General features: G+C 41.9%; 1 protein-coding gene and 2 long non-coding RNA genes across 16 annotated transcripts in view; 2 read left to right on the forward strand and 1 right to left on the reverse strand.

Annotated features, from left to right (window-relative positions):
• Positions 1-18,053, reverse strand: part of LOC137633468 (uncharacterized) — a 429,224-nt gene that overhangs the window by 29,258 nt on the left and 381,913 nt on the right. The window lies entirely within an intron of this gene.
• Positions 1-18,053, forward strand: part of LOC137633471 (uncharacterized) — a 415,554-nt gene that overhangs the window by 29,145 nt on the left and 368,356 nt on the right. The window lies entirely within an intron of this gene.
• Positions 6,270-18,053, forward strand: part of LOC137633473 (uncharacterized) — a 246,637-nt gene continuing 234,853 nt past the window's right edge. Inside the window, exons 1-2 of the long non-coding RNA XR_011042252.1 lie at positions 6,270-6,353; positions 12,218-12,381. This is a non-coding gene — a long non-coding RNA (uncharacterized lncRNA). The remainder of the gene's footprint in view (positions 6,354-12,217; positions 12,382-18,053) is intronic.

An 18,053-nucleotide genomic window follows, 5' to 3' on the forward strand; every position in this document is an offset into this window, starting at 1 on the left:
TGAGGTGCCATCCTTCTATCTTTGACCTCTATTTTGAGGTGCCATCCTTCTATCTTTGACCTCTATTTTGAGGTGCCATCCTTCTATCTTTGACCTCTATATTGAGGTGCCATCCTTCTATCTTTGACCTCTATTTTGAGGTGCCATCCTTCTATCTTTGACCTCTATTTTGAGGTGCCATCCTTCTATCTTTGACCTCTATTTTGAGGTGCCATCCTTCTATCTTTGACCTCTATATTGAGGTGCCATCCTTCTATCTTTGTCGTCTATTTTGAGGTGCCATCCTTCTATCTTTGACCTCTATTTTGAGGTGCCATCCTTCTATCTTTGACCTCTATTTTGAGGTGCTATCTTTCTAGCATTAGAGGTTCTTTGACCTCTATTTTGAGGTGCCATCTTTCTCTCTTTGACCTCTATTTTGAGGTGCCATCCTTCTAGCATTAGAGGTTCTTTGACCTTTATTTTGAGGTGCCATCCTTCTATCTTTGACCTCTATTTTGAGGTGCCATCTTTCTATCTTTGACCTCTATTTTGAGGTGCCATCCTTCTATCTTTGACCTCTATTTTGAGGTGCCATCCTTCTATCTTTGACCTCTATTTTGAGGTGCAATCCTTCTATCTTTGACCTCTATTTTGAGGTGCCATCCTTCTATCTTTGACCTCTATTTTGAGGTGCCATCTTTCTATCTTTGAACTCTATTTTGAGGTGTCATCCTTCTAGCATTAGAGGTTCTTTGACCTCTATTTTGAGGTGCCATCCTTCTATCTTTGACCTCTATTTTGAGGTGCCATCCTTCTATCTTTGACCTCTATTTTGAGGTGCCATCTTTCTAGCATTAGAGGTTCTTTGACCTCTATTTTGAGGTGCCATCTTTCTATCTTTGACCTCTATTTTGAGGTGCCATCCTTCTATCTTTGACCTCTATTTTGAGGTGCCATCTTTCTAGCATTAGAGGTTCTTTGACCTCTATTTTGAGGTGCCATCTTTCTATCTTTGACCTCTATTTTGAGGTGCCATCCTTCTATCTTTGACATCTATTTTGAGGTGCCATCTTTCTATCTTTGACCTCTATTTTGAGGTGCCATCCTTCTAGCATTAGAGGTTCTTTGACCTCTATTTTGAGGTGCCATCCTTCTATCTTTGACCTCTATTTTGAGGTGCCATCCTTCTAGCATTAGAGGTTCTTTGACCTCTATTTTGAGGTGCCATCCTTCTATCTTTGACCTCTATTTTGAGGTGCCATCCTTCTAGCATTAGAGGTTCTTTGACCTCTATTTTGAGGTGCCATCCTTCTATCTTTGACCTCTATTTTGAGGTGCATCCTTCTAGCATTGGAGGTTTTTTTACCTCTATTTTGAGGTGTCATCCTTCTTGCATTGGAGGTTCTTTGACCTCTATTTTGAGGTGTCATCCTTCTAGCATTAGAGGTTCTTTGACCTCTATTTTGAGGTGCCATCCTTCTAGCATTAGAGGTTCTTTGACCTCTATTTTGAGGTGTCATCCTTCTAGAATTAGATGTTCTTTGACCTTTATTTTGAGGTGCCATCCTTCTAGTATTAGATGCGCTTTGACCTCCAGGATGTCCTCAGAACCAAATCTCTCGTCTTCCTCTGAGAGCTCTTCATTACTGCTCCGCTCCTTTGAGAGATTTCTATTTCTTCTTTCTGCCTTTGAGAGCTCTCTTTTCCTCCTCTCTCTCTCTCTCTTTGAGAGCTTTTTATCATTCTTCTCTTTCTTTGATACCTCTCTGTTATTCATCTCTTCCTTAGTGACTTCACCATTACTGGTCTCTTCCTTAGACACTTCAGCATTACTGGTCTCTTCCTTTGAGAGCTTTCTTTTTCTCCTCTTTTTCTTTGATAGATTTTTATCACTTCTCTCTGTCTTTGAATCGTCTTCAGACCGATGTTCTTCAAGAGTAGGAACTTTTTCTTCTTCCTCCTTCTCCTCCTTCTCTTCTTCTGCATCATCCTCTTCTCTTCTTTGAGGAAGACCCGGCTCTTTTTCTTGTTCTTCCACTGGAAGATCGATTTCATCTTCCAGTTCATCCTGGACCTCTTCTCCAGCAGGAAGATCGATTTCATCCTCCAGTTCATCCTGGAATGTTTCTTCAGCTGGAAGAAATTCACCATCTTCCAGCTCTTCTTAGAACATTCTTTCAGCTGGAAGAAATTCACCATCTTCCAGCTCTTCTTGGAACACTCCTTCTGCTGGAAGAAATTCACCATCTTCAGCTCTTCTTTGAACACTCCTTCAGCTGGAAGAAATTCACCATCTTCCTGTGTAGTTTCTCCTTCAATTGCCTCCATTTCGAAATTCGCGCAAAATGCTTTGAAAACTTGAGAAGCCATATCCATGATTACCGAAACCTTTCCTGAATTTAGAATTATTTTTGAAAAAAGTGAGTTGAGAGAGAGAGAGAGAGAGAGAGAGAGAGAGAGAGAGAGAGAGAGAGAGATAAGCCATTAATATCCAACAAATTCTTCTTTTGGCTTCAACTGGAGTCCAAATGTCTTCAGAGAGAGAGAGAGAGAGAGAGAGAGAGAGAGAGAGAGAGAGAATAAATCAACAGAGAATCCACAAGATAAAGAAATACAGAAAGGAATAAAAAAAAACATAACAAAAGGAAAGATTTATTCATAGTTTTCTTTCTGGGCGAATCGTAACATTATTATCAGCTAAGACGCTTCTGAGGCAAATCTAACCCTCTGAAGACCGTTCTGGAAGCGTTCTTATTTCATCTTCGTTCATTCCCAAAATGTAATGTTCGCCTTCCCTATCAATTTTCTTTGTATTCGTGTTAACAATTATGGAAATAATCGGAAGAATGAGGAATCTCAAATCTCTCTCTCTCTCTCTCTCTCTCTCTCTCTCTCTCTCTCGTAGGAATCTTCAAAGTGTCTCCGGAGGAAAACGGGAGAAATTTTACACAGAAGAAATTTCTGTTCTTTTCCAAGGTTTTCATTCCTTAATTCTTCGTTCGTTTTCACTCCAATTATGGAAAATTCTATCTTATTCTAATGTCCGGTGTAATAGAGAGAGAGAGAGAGAGAGAGAGAGAGAGAGAGAGAGAGAGAGAGAGAGAGCATTCTCGTCATATTTCTTTTCCGTTTATTCGCGGACAGTAACGTTCATCTTCCTTGCAAATCTCTTTAGAATTCGTCTTCTTCTTCTTCTTCTTCTTCTTCTTCTTCTTCTTCTTCTTCTTCTTTCTATTCCTAAATATTAGAAATATGTTCTCAATTGTCCTACGATCTATTCCGAAAATGTTAAATTATTATGAAAAGAGAATTATAAACATATAAAGATAATAGGCAAATCGGTAGAGTTACTTCAATGTCGGAGGGAAATTTGGTGAGTTTTTATGTTGGCGAATAACTCGCTAAATCAGATAACTTCTATATATATTATATATATATATATATATATATATATATATATATATATATATATATAACTAGCGTTTAAAATAATGCTATTTTGACGTCTTGCAAAACATCGTACATCTGGTAGCAACGTCTGCTTGCCCAAGTCCCGAGTTCCTACAATTGAGTTCCTATTATGTAATGGAATTTCATTATTATTATTATTATTATTATTATTATTATTATTATTATTATTATTATTATCATTATTATAAATGAAAAGGTCGCTTCTCTATGTTTTTCATCTGAGTTGAGCGATATTCTTATATTATTTCGCCCAATAGATAGAATAATTTTCTTCAGAATTGAGCGATAGTTTCATATAGCTTCGCCCTTTGGAATGAGTTAAGCCATATCAGCTGTTGAGTGCTTTGCTGGGATCTATGACTGAACATTTATGGTTCTGATCGAAACATTGTGAGAAAAAACGTCTAGTTTAGTCAGCATTTCCCGCTGGGATAAATCTTTTCCATTTATTTTCGTCTCCTTCAGAGATGGGAGCAAATGCTCGCGAAGGTACAGTAAATCCATAGAGGAAGATTTCTAGCAATAATTAGCCAAATCTTTAGGAGACTTTAAGACAGAAGGGCGTGACACAATCAACCTCCTTCTCATGGTGTCCGTGAACAGCCCAGGCCAGGAGGAAGCAGGTGACAGACAGACGATATGGAATTATTATTATTATTATTATTATTATTATTGTTGTTGTTGTTGTTGTTGTTGTTGTTGCTGCTGCTGTTGTTATTCTTTAGAATAAATATGTGGCTACAATTTATAGCAACAGAAACCTAATACTAATTTCAGTTAATCTCTCTCTCTCTCTCTCTCTCTCTCTCTCTCTCTCTCTCTCTCTCTCTCTCTCTCTCTCTCGTATTTAATTCATTTCTTTATTTCCTTGCCTCACTGGGCTATTTTTTCTGTTGGAGCCCTTGGGCTTATAGCATCCTGCATTTCCAATTAGGGTTGTAGCTTAGCTAATAATAATAATAATAATAATAATAATAATAATAATAATAATAATAATAATAACAATAATAATAATAATAATTGACGGAGTGGTGTAGCACTGGACTTAGGTATTGTAGGTCCATAATATTCCACTGAGTTGACTCAACTGTATATGAACATGTCCTTATCATTTGGGGTTATAATAAAGGACAAAGGCCTCAGACATGTCCTTATTCATGTCTAGGGTTTGGCCAATTTTCATCAACACGCTGGACAACTGTGGATTGGTGATGGTGGGAGACTTTTCTCTGATCACTCACAGGAAACCAACCTAGTATAGGTGTCCCAGACAAATTAAATTAAAATTTGTTGGGAGATTTTTATCTAAAAACTTAAATACGCAAAAAAGAGATTTCAATTCTAATCATTTATAATAAATCCAGATGAAAATTGCAGATAAAATTATTATTATAAAATTTAATTGATTTTAATCAAATGTAAAAATAAAAATTGTTAAGTTTTTTTCCTTAAAAGAATTGGAAAAAGAAGAAAAGTCTTTGTTTCATATTTTACCAGAAATCTTTAGAATAATACCTTCAAACTTTGATTTTTTTTACAAATAATAAAAAAATATACTAATATTTATATATTATTTCATGAATTTATTGAATTTTACAGTGAATTTTGAAAAAAATATATTTTAAATTCAAAAAATCTAAATTAAAAATGATAGTTATATATTAGCTATGGATTAAGCCTGAGTTTCTAGTTACCCTTTTAAAGCATATTTATTTTTCATATAACTTTAATAGTATATTTATATATTAAGACGACAAACAAACTAATATATATTCATTTTTTAAAGCTGTGTATTTTTTTGCCAAATATTTGCGAGATATTAAAGGTAATTTGCCATTGTTTACATAAGAAGTTGACAATTACCTTTTAAATATCTATTATTGTCTACGGTTATACCTTAAAACTTGGCGCCAAATTTAAACACTAAGAAAATATCGTAATTATTCCAAATTATGAGAAATATTCAGACTTTTCAACAAATTTTCTTGATTAAAATTAGACTTTGATAAAATCTAAGAGAATTTCGTTGAAAATTTAACTATTTTTCATTCATTAAATCTTTTTCAATTTGGCCACGTGTTCTTGCTAAAAATCAGCTGATTTTTTGCATTACCAACTAATATTTGCAATGTACCTTTAATATATCATATTTATTTGATAAATAGAGATTTATTGGTATAAAATACTATTTAATACACAGTTTTATAGTTTATTGATATAATATATGATAAAAATAATATTTATTAAGCATAAATTTAAAGTTTATACAATAGTTATTTAATAGAAAAGTTAACAGTTGCAAAATTAGTTGTTTTTACACTCAATAGGAGGCGATACCATCGCCATGTCCATGAACATTTTTTAGGTGCCGAGCGTAAAATGTGTATAAAAACATAATTAATTATTATAAAGAGCTCATAAAGATTTTTAAATTTAATATTAATATGGTTTCCTTGTTTTAAATTTAACGTTTATATGATTTTATTATATATTTTGTATTTAAGCTTGTTGGCACTTATATCATGGCGTCTACATTTAGGGGAATTATTCCAAAATCAGAAAAAATTTAGGGATTTGGGGGACAAGTTTTCAAAATCATTTTGATGCTTTAAGGAAAATTTTATAATTCATGGTTACAAAAATGTAATTCCTGAAGTTAATTATATTTTATAATGTAACTAGAAAGCGGAGAAATATATGTAATACTGAATTTAGATTGTGTTGATGAATGCCAGGGAGAAAATTAGCCCCTATTATAGGGGAAGTTTCGTTTGTTTAGGAATATTTATCTTCATAACAATATGACAGCCGGAGACGGGAGAGATAAATCCAGCTCATCAAAATATCTGTCACAGTTTACAAGTTTTATCTATTTTTGTGACTTTTAAAGTGACTTTTCTGTAAGTATTAGTATAAGAACTTAATCTATATAAGTCTATTGTTAATTTGAAATATAATTAAAAGGGACAATCTTAGAATTTATATGGAAAATATAGTTTTTGAACCGGCTTTTAGTGACAGTACCATTTTCGTAGTGGCAGAGACTGGCCTTCATGATTCTATTATATGATTCAAATTCCCTAATCCAGACCATTCCTGGAAATTCATGGAATTATGTATGTAGTTTTGGCTTATCATAATAAGTTAATATATAAATTTTATTGTAACTACTAAATTTCTGTCAATGTCAGATCATTTCTTCCCTTACCTAACCTAACCTAACCTACCCCAGTATGTGAGGGTCTTACTTTAGGCAAAGACCATTGTCTTACTTGATGTTGAATGACTTTTGAGTTATTAAAAACTCTTAATTTAATTAGCATATTTCCACGCTCAACTATATGGAATTTTTGAAGTTTTATAGTTCAGCATTTTGCAAAAGCTTGAGATTTTGGTATTACTCTCTGCAAGCACTTCTTGGGCCATCTACTGCCTTCGTAGATTTGAACAAAAAGTTTGCTTGTTACAAGCACTGCATTTGTCTTGAGAAGTTTGTTTGTATGTGCGTTGTTCATTCAGTATGTTGGGTGTATGTTTAAGCAGGAAAACTATATATCTATTTACCAAGGCACTTCCCCAATTTTGGGGGGTAGCTGACATATAACAAATGAAAAAAAAAGGGGAGGTTTCCTCCCTACGCTTCTCCCAGCCTGACGAGGGACTGGACCAAGTTCGGCTGGTACTGCTAGCAAAACTAGACACAAAATACTTAAAAGTTTTCAATAACTATTGGGAAAAATCTGCCTGGCTGAGTTAAACATGATTAACCCTTTTACCCCAGGGGTATTTGGAAATTTCCAACCCTTAACCACCAAGGGGTTATTTTTTTCCCAGCACATTTAGCAGTATATTTTTTTTAAATTGCTCTAAAAGCCATAATTTTTGTCATAGAGAGGTCAGGTTGGTCTCATTCTCTTGGAAAATGCCTGAATTTTCTCAAAAAATTATCAAAAATATAAAAAAAAAAATTTATAGCATTTTTTTGCAAGGACGTACCGGTACGTCCATGGGGGTAAAGGGATGGCACTTCCCCAATTTTGGGGGGTAGCTGACATATAACAAATGAAAAAAAAAGGGGAGGTTTCCTCCCTACGCTTCTCCCAGCCTGACGAGGGACTGGACCAAGTTCGGCTGGTACTGCTAGCAAAACTAGACACAAAATACTTAAAAGTTTTCAATAACTATTGGGAAAAATCTGCCTGGCTGAGTTAAACATGATTAATCCTTTTACCCCAGGGGTATTTGGAAATTTCCAACCCTTAACCACCAAGGGGTTATTTTTTTCCCAGCACATTTAGCAGTATATTTTTTTAAAATTGCTCTAAAAGCCATAATTTTTGTCATAGAGAGGTCAGGTTGGTCTCATTCTCTTGGAAAATGCCTGAATTTTCTCAAAAAATTATCAAAAATATAAAAAAAAAAGTTTATAGCATTTTTTTGCAAGGACGTACCGGTACGTCCATGGGGGTAAAGGGATGGCTTTTGTGAAACATACCAGTACGTCCTTTGGGGGTAAAAGGGTTAATATATATTTGTTCCTTCAGAGATAAAAAGGCAATGTTTTTTCATAGCGTGAACTCAGCTGTCAAACTACTGTATATAATGACGTGTCGTCTGTTACTGTCTATCGGGAAGGGAAGCTCTCTAATCCATACACTTAGCTTTCTGGGGCACTGCCTATTTTTATCATTTCTTGTAGATAATGTTAGTATATCTCTTATAATAATGTCATTATTGTTCTTAAAACTCTTTACAGAATTGTTCATTACTTTCCTTCCTTCCTCACTAGGCTTTTGTTCCCTATTGGGGCCCTTGGTCTTGTAGCATCCTGCGTTTCCAACTAGGGTTGTAGCTTAGCAAGTAATGATAATGATAATAAAAGAAATTAAAGAAGAAAAAATTTTGTACATATGACTGTATTGTATATTTATCTTAGAGTATCGTCTATATTTACTACCGAACTTAATGGCATCCTGACTCCTATGGACATAAATAACCTTATAGGAAGGGGGGCCAGTTTTACAATATTTTGTGATGTAAGGAGTCTCCTACAAAATTTCAAAGGTTTTAATTCTAGTAACCCTTGAGTTTTTTAAGATTTTAGAGTGCTCATTATTATTGGGCTGAGAGGTATAGCAGTTCAATTATGCTGGGTTCTAGCAGGAAGACAAATTAAGTTTTGCGGGGTACCGACAAACCCCCTCATAAATGAAGAGGCAGATAGAGAGGTAAAGAAAGCTGCAACCGAGTTGCTGTGTCGGCTACCTATTGGATACACTCGTCTGATGCACAAGGTTTTTTTATGACTGGCTGAAAATAGCCAATTTGCAAACTGGTACCCCTTCCATAGAGGCATTTTTTTTTATCTATTGTCCCACTGTTGTGTCCTTGAGAAATAGATGTGTTAGAGATTCGAGGTAGGGATAGCAGCTGGCAAAGATTCTTGGGCAGATTGGAGTATCTCTCAGAGTTCTCGTAATTCTACCTGCTGAGAAAAATTGTCACAGGACGTAAAACTACGCATCACTTAAGCCTGCTCGCACTTTGGGTAACCACCTGTTCCCAAACATTCTCCCATGAGTGTATACTCGCCTGGATGCGCGCACTATACGTTTAGTGTGCGTTCTTTGAACTCTGAATATAGTATTCTTCTTGATGTGCACTCTTCCGTTCGCATTGGCTATTCACCGGGTGCACGTGGTGCTGATTTTGACTATTGCTCACCGCTTAGCATGTGAACGCCCATCTATTTGCACTCCATGTAGCTTCTCAAGGCGAGAGAACACGCACCGAGAACATATTTACCTTGAAAATACTATACTGTACATGTTGGTATGAGATACACCTACTTACATACTTACTCCCTGTGTTCTATCTCACAAAAGGGGAGTTAGCACACTACCAGTAGGGATAAGGACTGTTTCATTCTCTTCCTCTCTTGCACAATGACTCCAACTTTTGGGAGAGAGAAAACAAACTGGGACCATTCTCATTGTGTGTACAGGTTACGAGATGTTAGCGGCACTAGCGCAAGGCATCCGTGTGTCCTTCAATTTTGTGTTTCGTTTTAGGGCAAGATTCTGATTGTGTTTGCTCCTTACAAGACAAGTTTCCCTTGCTTTTCTTGATCAGCGTTTTCTCTTTGCATCGGCTATCCGCTGCTATTGCAAAAGTTTCACAGTTACCCAAGTTAGTTACTGCTATCAGGAACCTTTTAAAAGATTATCACGATGGGGAACCACATTACAATCACTTCCTGAGACGCGAAACCTGTCGGTGGAGAACCGCAAGATCTGGAACATGGATTAGAGCGTACACTCTCGCCTCTAGCGTTCGTCACATTTGAATCGCCAGGGAACTCATTCACCTGATTCCATTACCAGTTTCTTCACAGCACTCCTTCCATAGAGGAGGTAGAAGGAAACAGAAACTCAGGATGGCAAATCTGTCGAAGAGTCTCGAGACTTGACAATATGTTTGTATGGCTTCATGGGAGGAGTAGCGTAGGACTGTCAGTATGGGGTTTAAGAACGCCAAAAAGTACTCCATCTCGTTTATCATGTCCGAGACTATTCGCATCCCTTGATTTTAAACCATCCAGTATGGTCGCAGGAAATTTCTCCTACCTTAGGTTAATGAGTCTCCAATTAAAGAACGGGGTTTGATATTAGCGTAGGAATAAATCTCAAATTTTAAAAGGAATTTGTAATTTTCATAATAATTCAAACCTGAGTTTTAAGGTCTATTTCCCTCTGCAACTGCAAGCCTTAAATGAAAGCCTTAAGCTTAAGATTAAAGCTTGAATCTCAAGCTTAATATGGGCCAGTAACTAACGACATCTCGTATATTGACAGCTGAAGTTCAGTCAATCTGTAGACATATTCTTACTAAAGAACGTTACTTTTTAAAGTTAAGGAAAATACAAATTACTTGTGATATAATTCATTCTACATTTCAAGTTTAAAAGTCTATTAAATTTTATTAAATGAAACCAGACGGGTAAAAAGACAGAAATATACCAAAGTGTTTTATGTATATAAGAACTTTGACTGTAATCTAACAGTTTTTTAGTGATAGATAGTTAGGCAAATTGAACATTCGCAAATGCGAACTGTTTTTTTTTATAAGGATTTAGATCTAATGTATTATAATATGTAAAAATAGCATTTTTTAAATGGGGAAAAGTCTATTAGTAAGTATTCATTATTTGTTAATAGTTATCTGCATCTAGGAGTCTATAAAACCAGGACAGAAGGGATTTTTATTCATTAATACTGTTGTGCGAGTTTTAATGCAATATTTTAATGAGTTGGTGCATTGTAAGCTAAGACTCAATAGTCGTTAGACAATTAGGCTTTGTAAATATAAAAAGCAAGGTTTAAAGTTTAGTAAATTTTTCCAATATGTCATTTTTATATTTACCTCCGCCACCAATCTTGGAAGGAGGTTATGTTTGTTTGTTTGTGAACAGCTTTCTGTCCACAATTTTAATCGTAGAGTAATGAAACTTGCAGGGATTAACTGTTATGTAAATAGCTGGAAATTATTAAATTTTGAAAGGTCAAGGTCAAGGTCACAGTCGAGCAAAATGTCCAATTCACGTAATCTTTCATAAGTTTGGACATCTTTCTCAGAGAGACTTCAAACTTGGTTCAAATTTAAGTGTATTGAAATCCATGCCAATTAAAGGCCGATTCACACGACCCGTTTTCTTTCCGACAGGCTGGGTGGTGGCTAACCTCCGTCAAAATGTCGTACATTCACACGAGGCGTTCCGTATCCGTTTACCAGCGCTCGATTTTCATTGTATACTTAGAATCTGTCACGTGAACACCGAGTAAATTACGATAATTTTGACACTATAAGATGTTGGTTGATAACTGTGTTGATAAAATAAGTGAGGCAACTTCATTATACTTTATGCACAGCCAAGAATATTAGAATTATGATAAATTCACCTGTTTTATTTAATGCCTCTCCAGTCATTTTCCATATCTTTTATTTATGTAAATTATTTCTCTACATCTTGTTTGCCATGTCATATATCTCCTCATACCCTTGAAAAGGTTCAATTAACCTCTCATACATGGTGTAAACAACAAAATAACTAATTTCTATGACTCTATACTATGAGAAAAGTCGTGGTTGTAGGCCACAAAACGAACGGGTTTAATACAGGTCCTCGTTCACACAAAACATCATCCACCCGTTGCGACGGATGGCTAACGGACGTCAAACCGGACGAGGTTTCTTGGAAAGAAAGCCGAGCCGACTCACGTCCGAGGGCCGCCGTCTGCCTAACGGGTCGTGTGAACAGTTGCATTTGAATACAAGTAAGAAAGCTAGACGCCGGTTAACCGACGGCCAGCCTGTCGGAAAGAAAACGGGTCGTGTGAATCGGCCTTAATACATGTTAAGGTCAAGGTCGAGAAATAAGGTGCCGCGGCGGAGGTCTGCACTACTGAGTGCCCTTCTAGTTTTAAAAAGCAACACTTAATAGTTTGATATAATTATATATCTGTAGTTTTTATATTTGTTCTTATGATAACTTGATTTTTGTAAGTTAGCAAAACTGACATGTAAACTGAAGTAAATTTATTTGTGTATAAAACGTATTTGCCGATTCACTTATGGTTAATATTAGTGATTTTCCGGATTCTTTATATATATTTTTAAATCCAAGTTTAGGTGACACCAGTATACTTATTTTATATCAGTAATAAATCAAAATTGCAATTGATTATATTTGATTTTCAATTTGCAGGTGACCTACGATGCAGGATGAGTCGAGGACAGAGGCAATGTAGGCGACCTGTAATAAGTCTCCTTTGGGAGTAGGGTCTATTCTTCTCCCCGAGCCTCAGCCTTGGGCTTCCCCCAGCGGGATAGCGTACTCCCTGTCCAAACAGTTTCTACACTCTTATAAAGGTTTGTCTCTCGGTTAATAGTTATAGAAAAAATCTCGCTGGATCATTTATATTATTTGATAATTTTTTATTTTTTCCGTAACTGAAATACAAACCATGCTATTTATTATGGGTAATTACTTTCGGCGTAGCTGAAATGACGAGCCATTAGAATTTTAACAAGGGTTTATTACCCCACCGCTAGTTAGCGGGGGGGGGGGGGGGTTTAGGGTGGATAGCCTGCTACCTTCCCCCCTCACACACACCTGTGCTGAGTTCACTTTGCTATCAGCTCGGGTGCTAGACGGACGTGTCCGCTGTCACCCTCGCCTACACTGACAGCCATTGTTAATCTTTTTTTTTTTTTTTCTACAGTGTGTTTGTGAATTTGGCCTCTACGATACGAAAGTGTCCCGAGTTACCTGACTGCCCTTGTGGGACTTATATATCGGTAATCGACACTGATCCTCACACCTTATGCCCTTATTGTAGGGCCAACGGTTAGATAGTAGTAATGTATGTGGTGAGTGCAGGGAGTGGTCTACCTCCCAGTGGGAAAGGTTTTCCCGGTGCCGGAAGAAGAAGTCCAAGCAGGATATTTCTCTTTCAAAGGTTTCTTTGAAGAGAGAAAATCCTAAGGACTCTTCTTCCGTAGCCCAAACCTCCTCCGAAGCTCCCACTCGATCGGCTTCCCCCGAGAGGCTGTCGAGTGGTAGCGTAGGCCGCATTTCTGTTGACTGATCCCGGGGTTTGGGAGAGGGAGTTGCCTCCCATAGCGAGGCAGCTCGTCCTCCTCCCCCAGGGGAGGATTTAATTTTATCACTTAATGTTAATGTCTCTAATAATGATCATTTACAGCTTTTGGCTTCCTTGGGGCTTCAGGGCTGGCCCTCCAAGGAAGCCCTGTTTGACATAGTCAGGTTGGGAGCAGCTGTCAAACAGTCGCTGACAGTAGCAGAGGTTGATCCTCTGTCTATCGTCGACATTGTTGTGGCAGAGGTCTCCAATGAGTGTGTTCAAACCTCTGCTCCTGTTGCTGATGTAGATGAAGGCTTAGTTCCCCCCTCCGAACATCCTTCGAGGGAGGAACTAAGTCAAACGGTCTCTCCTGCAGGTGATTCTTCCCCTAGGGGGAGTTCACTAACAGACACTCCTCTTCGGAGGACTGCCGATGGTCTGCCTGCTGCCCCCAGAGGGCGTATAAGGCGTAAAGCTCTCCTTCCACTTCGCCGTTGAGGTCTTCCTTCACCTCTTCGGTTCGTCGTCTTCGCAGTCCGCTGCAGAGGAACCTCGTCCTTCAACGACCGTTCCAGCTAAATCCATGGACCTGGACCTCTCCGCAGATCGTTCTCGATCTCCGCCTCCTGCCAGACCTGCTTACCTGCCGTCGCCGTTCCTGGCTGCCGATGCGCTGTGGGCGCCCACCCATCTCGTTATTAAACGGGCACCGTTCCCTTCGGGGCAAAAGGGACTTTCGCACATTGTGTGTAAGTCCCTTAAGCGCCAGGTATCCCCTGCGCGCCAACGTTCTCCTGCGCGCAAATGCTCTCCTACAGTTGCAGAGACATCTTGCCAGCGATCTCCTTCGCGCCAGCGCTCTCCTGCTCGTGCTGCTGTTCCTGAGACAACGCGCCAGCGCTCTCCTGCTCGTGCTGCTGTTCCTGAGACAACGCGCCAGCGCTCACCTGCGCGCCCACGATCTCCTGTGCGGCCACGCTCACCTGCTCGCCAGCGCGCCACTGCGCACCTACATCCTGATGCGCGCCTACGGTCTCCTGTGTGCCAACGATCTCTTGCTCGCCAGCACTCGCCTGCACGTCATCGATCTACTGCGCGCCCACGATCTTCGGATCTGGGCGTGAAGGGGAAGACATCCTCTTCCCCTGCTCGCCAGCACGCCACTGAACGCCGACGCACCCCGCCTGCTCGCCATCCCTCGCCTACGCGCCATCGCCCGCAGTCTCCATCGTGCGCCCACACGCCGCCTGCCAGACCTTCTGATGTGCGCCCTAGGGATATTTCCCCAGCGGGCGCCCAACGGAATCGCCCTTACAGGCTCTACGGGATCTTGCGCGTGCGCTAGCAATCGCGTCCGCGCGCGCTAGCAATCGCGTCCGCGCGCGCAAACGCTTATCCAGCCTGCTGCTCCAGAACGCGCCCCTGCGCGCCATCGTTCGCTTGCGCACCCACGCGCTCCTTCGCCCACGCACCTATGCGCTCCTTCGCCCACGCGCTCCACCGCCTAAACGCCCACGAGTTCCTTTGCCTGCATGCCATCGCTCACCTACGCGCCAACGCGCTCCCTCGCCTGCGCGCCATCGCTCGCCCGCGTCCCCTCACACTCGGCATCGCTCGCCCGTGCGCCCTCGCACTCGGCATCGCTCGCCCGTGCGCCCTCGCACTCGGCATCGCTCGCCCGTGCGCCCTCGCCATCTCCCACGCGCCCGCGTGCGTGAACGATCACCTGCGTGCGATCCCGGAAAAATCCCAGCGTGTTCCCCACGCGCGAGGTTGAGGACAACGCACAGCCAGGTCGTCATCATCGTGCCCCCCCCACCTCCGGCAGGTGCAGAACAGCGTGCTCGTCGGAGGGAGGGAGAACTCCAAACAGGTCCAGGAACTTTCCTTCCACAGCTGCTTCTTTTCAGGCTGACCCTGTTTTGGTTTCTACTCCTAGGGATCGAACGATCCCCTTCACTGAAGAGGGAGTCTCTTGACAGCGCTGCTGTCAGTCGGCAGCCCTGGTTTGGGTCCCTAGTCAGAGCGGTTGTGCAGGCTTTTAAGCCCGCTTTCTCTGAACTGGGCCTCAAATCAGCGGCAGTCTCGGCTCCCCTGAAGAGGAATAGAGGAGTAGATGACGTGGTGACTTCTCCTAGGGCTAAGCTGGCTCCTCGGAAATCTTTGAGGAAGGCTCCCTCCCCCACCCAGACGTTCTCTCCCTCCCCTTCGGACGAGGATTTCCCGTCCTCGGGATTCACGTGAGGTGAGGCGTTCTCCCATCGCACCAATGGGAGAAACCCCGCCTCGCTCTGAGAAGTCTTCTCGGGTGGAAGTGGAGAAGAGCCTCCCACCATCTCTGTTTTAGTCCTGTATCCCTCGAAGGAGGGAGTCGAAGGATTCTAAGAAGTCATCCGCGAGGATTAGACCAGAGCCAGCCCAGCCCGCAGAGAACGTCCACGAGTCCCACCAAGAAGAGCCTTTGGGGACAGGAGACTTTGCCGCCAGTCCATCAGGAGGAGAACCTCAGGAGTCGGAACATGCATTCTGGCAGGTTCTGACTCTGATGAGGAATCTCAACGGGTTCGCGGATCCGGAGATTCCTCCTCGAGAGGGCAAGGACACAGTTCTGGACCGAGTCGTCGGTACTCAAAAGCCCACTAAGGCCAGCGCGGCTTTGCCTTGGTCACAGGGAGTTAAGAGTGCCAGAGATAAGGTCGAGAGCCAGCTCTCCGAGCTTGCCATTCCAGCGCCGGCAACAAACTCCTCCCGCCTCCTCGTGTCCATCAGAGGAGGTACTTTGAGATCATGAAGGAGTCTTATTTAGCTCTCCCCCTACATCACTCAGTGGAAGAGCTTACCAGGGGAGTCCCTCTAGAGAGAGACTCCAACCGGCAGAGTGTCTTTCTCGGCCTCGGAGATTCTCAGTCAGGAGAAGATAGCGAAGTGTGCCATGCAGGCAACTTCGTGGCTGGACATCGGGCTAGGGTCTCTCGGCATCCTGCTACGATCCAAGGACTTGTATAAGGAGAGTACTAGGAAGGCCTTGGAGACCTTCCTCCTTTCAGGCACTCGTACCATCAAGTTTCTAGCCCATCAAGTCTCGAACTTATGGGCTAATTCCATCTTGAAGTGTCGAGATGCAGTGTCTGAGAGGTTCAACACGAAGGTCCCCAGCACCGAGGTCAGCAGGCTCAGACATTCCTCCATCTTGGGGAGTAGTCTGTTTGAGCCTAAGGACGAGGAACAGGCGGCTGAGAGGTGGAGGAAGTCCAACCAGGATTCTCTCCTACATAGGGCTTTGACATCGAAACCCTATAAACCTCCAGCAGCCCAACAACAACCTCGCCTCACAAAGACGACGAGTCAACCCTTCTTCGACACCGAGACAAACTTCTGGGACTTTGCCAAGATCTGGGGATCATGGTAAATCTCGAGAAGTCTTCTCTGCTTCCTACCCAAAGACTGGTATATCTAGGCATGATCTTGGACACCAATCTCCACAAAGCCTTACCATCAGACGACAGGATAGCAAGGCTGAGAAAGGTCGCAAGTCCTTTCCTCAGACGAGACGAACTCCCAGCCCAATCGTGGATATATCTCCTCGGTCATCTCTCATCCTTGGCCCGTCTAGTTCCCAATGGTCGCCTCAGGATGAGATCTCTGCAATGGTGACTCAAGTCTCGGTGGAATCAAGGACACGAGTCCCCGGACGTCTTGATCCCTATGGGTCTTGCGGAACGGACGGACCTTCAGTGGTGGGTGACAGGCGAGAACCTACGAAAGGGAGTGGATCTTCTCGTCCTCCCCCCGGATTTGGTGCTGTTTTCAGACGCCTCAAAGAAAGGGTGGGTGGGGGGGGGGCCACGTTCTGAACCACAGGACCTCAGGCCTGTGGTCAGAATCAGAAAATTGCCTCCATATAAACCTGCTAGAAATGAAGGCCGTATTTCTGGCCCTTCAACAGTGCCAACAATACCTGGCGGGTCACTCTGTGGTGGTGATGAACGACAACACCACAGTAGTGGCTTACATCAACAAGCAGGGAGGTACCTTTTCAGAGCAGCTATCCCATCTTGCAGTAGAGATACTGAGATGGACCAAAGCCCACTCGATTCCACTATCGGCTCGCTTCATTCCAGGCAAGAGGAATGTGCTCGCTGACAGTCTGAGCAGAACGTCTCAGATAGTGAGTACCGAGTGGTCTTTGGATCATCTAGTAGCCAACAAAGTCATAACATTGTGGGGTTCCCCGAATGTGGATCTGTTCGCTACAGCGCTGAACTTCAAGCTCCCGCTGTACTGCTACCCAGTCTCGGACCCCAAGGCACTCTGGCAAGATGCCTTCTAACAACGGTGGGACAACATCGACGTGTACGCCTTTCCCCCATTCTGTCTGATGAGGAGGGTGCTCAACAAGACCAGAATATCGGTCAACCTTTCAATGACCCTCATAGCTCCGCTATGGCATCATGCGGAATGGTTCCCTGACCTTCTTCAATTCCTAACGGAACTTCCGAGAGAACTCCCTCCGCGACACGAGCTACTCAGACAACCACACGCCAACATCTTCCACAAAGCTGTAGCTTCGCTACGACTTGATGCCTGTAGACTATCCAGCATCTCGCTGAGAGAGGATTTTCGCAACAAGTTGCGATTAGGATGTCTGGACATCTGCGAAAGTCATCCGTAACTGTCTACCAGGCAAAGTGGAAAGTCTTCTGTGGTTGGTGTCGTGGAAGGGGTATCTCTCCACTCGATGCCACTATTCCAGCAATAGCGGAGTTCCTTGTGTATTTGCGAGAAGAAATGCGCCTTTCGGTCTCGACGGTGAAAGGCTATCGCTCAGCCTTAAGTCTAGCCTTCAGGCTCAAAGGAGTGGACATTTCTTCTTCGCTAGAACTTTCCCTACTCATACGTAGTTATGAACTTACCTGCCCTCTGTCAGAAGTGAGACTTCCTCCATGGAACGTGGTT

Source organism: Palaemon carinicauda, chromosome 43 (assembly GCF_036898095.1).
Source record: "Palaemon carinicauda isolate YSFRI2023 chromosome 43, ASM3689809v2, whole genome shotgun sequence".
NCBI classification, from domain to species: Eukaryota; Metazoa; Arthropoda; class Malacostraca; order Decapoda; family Palaemonidae; genus Palaemon; species Palaemon carinicauda.